Raw genomic sequence first — 1,995 nt, 5'->3', positions numbered from 1 at the left:
ATTTTAGGGACACTGCTGGAGAAAAATCATAATTTTTGCATGTACTGCTATCTTCTTATCCTTTTATCAAAACGTAAAATGAGCTCCTGCTTCACAAGTTGAAATGGATTTAAATTTACTTCTGTCCAATGAACATTTACTTTCCTGTATCCTGAAAATTTGTTAGAGTCTTTGTAAGTTAAAAAGCAAGCTACTTCTGCACAACAAATAAATATATAATGGCCAGACTGAACAAAATACCAAAAAGCATAAAGAAATAAATGATGCTAGGATTGTAAAAAATGACATCAGTAAATCATTTGTAGAATTCAATAAAAATTAAGAAAAACTAACACTAAAACTAGAATTGATTTTATACCAATAATTGGGACCATATATGTGCGAGAGGTGGGGAATATCTAAGCTGTTCATATTCTGGATGATAGAAATAGATGGATACCATAGGTAGAATTTTAAGATGAGCCTACAGTCCTTGGTGTGGCATCCCTATATCCCCTCTGTACTTCGACCTGGGCAGGTGAGTCCTTTGAAGGCACATCTAAATGACAGAAATGGGGGAATCACAAAGACTTGAAGCTGCAGCAGCCACTTCCCACTCACCTTGAAGAAGCAACTAGCCCATTGTGCGGAGGAATGCGGTGCAGCAACTATGGGCAGCCTCTAGCAGCTGAGAATTGTCTCCCTTTGACAGCCAGCCAAAAATCTGTGACTTCAGTTGTGTGCCCTGTGGACAATGATATGAATGGGGCCCCTTTGAAATGGGGTTGGAGCTGCCACCCCCGAGGAACTGCCCAGCAGGTCTCATTTCTTTGACCTTTAGATGCTAACACTGGGCAAAGGTGCCTTTGTCCTGGGCCACTCCAATGTCGTGTTCCAAAGGACTGTTTGCACAGCTAACAGAAAAGCAGACATCCTGACTTCCAAAGTGAAAATTAAAGACATTCTTTAGAATTGGCACCACCATGGACAACTAAAGAATAACGTAGCTTATTAATACTCGTAGAAATCCCTTCCTCGTGTCCTGTAATTACCCTCGTTTCCTTTCTCATAAAACCCCCTTGCCTTTATCCCCTCATTGAAAGACTACTTGGGTATCTGCCGGAATCAGTGGTTCCCGAGTAGCTATTTTTTTTAGATGAACAAACCTCAAGATAGTGAACTCTGCCAAGAGTTTGAATGAGCTTAGAAAAAAAAAAAACTCAAGCCTCCAGTGAGGTTGCAGACCTGGTGCACAGCCGAATTTCAGACTGGTGGGCGAACTCACTCAAATCTGGATTCTTGACTCGCAGACATTGTGATATGATAAATCATTGCTATTTTATAATGCTAATTTTGTGATCATTTATATTGAATGAATAAACAACACAATAAAGTCAGTAAAATTTTGTTGTTACGATATGTGAACATCTTAGGATAAGAAAGATCAATTAAATGTATAACTTAAAGGTTCAGAATAGACCTTTCTCTTCTTGGCAGGGGTCTGGCATGCAGTCCCGGCCCCATGATGTATGGAGGGAAAGGGCCCCGGCCTCTCAGCATCGTGTCTCTGGTGCTGACAGTTTCCAGTCCACACGTTTTATCCTCAAGAGCTGGGACATGAGTCAAAGAAAAACTTCAGAATAAAATATTAGCAAAGTGATCATATATTTAGACTTTTCTCATAAAGTAAATATATGGCAGTATATAAAATAAGTTGTACATACCTAAAATGTATATTAATAAACCTTTAAATATACTTGTTTTCATGCAAACTTTTGTCATTTATTTTATAATAGACATGTTTTTAAAGTGTAATTCATATCAATTTAAAATAAAGATAATTTGACTTCCAGCCAAGATAAAGAGGTAGGTAGATACACTATACCTCCTCGCACAATCAAAAGAAGGACGACAACAAATTTAAAAACAAAAACAACCAGAACTGATAGAAAAGCAAAGTGTATGAAGTCTGACAACCTAGGAGTTAAAGAAGAAACATTCATCCAGACTGACGGG

General features: G+C 38.2%; 1 pseudogene; it reads left to right on the top strand.

Moving 5' to 3' along the window:
* The first annotated feature begins 1,459 nt into the window (after window positions 1–1,459).
* Window positions 1,460–1,600, top strand: LOC118995649 (uncharacterized; annotated as a pseudogene).
* Window positions 1,601–1,995: the final 395 nt, after the last annotated feature.

This window comes from Sturnira hondurensis, unplaced genomic scaffold (genome assembly GCF_014824575.4).
Source record: "Sturnira hondurensis isolate 20B ecotype Veracruz unplaced genomic scaffold, ASM1482457v3 Scaffold0010128, whole genome shotgun sequence".
Taxonomy (NCBI): Eukaryota; Metazoa; Chordata; class Mammalia; order Chiroptera; family Phyllostomidae; genus Sturnira; species Sturnira hondurensis.
The sequence above is the reverse complement of the archived record's forward strand: the minus strand, read 5'-3'. Positions and strand labels throughout refer to the sequence as shown.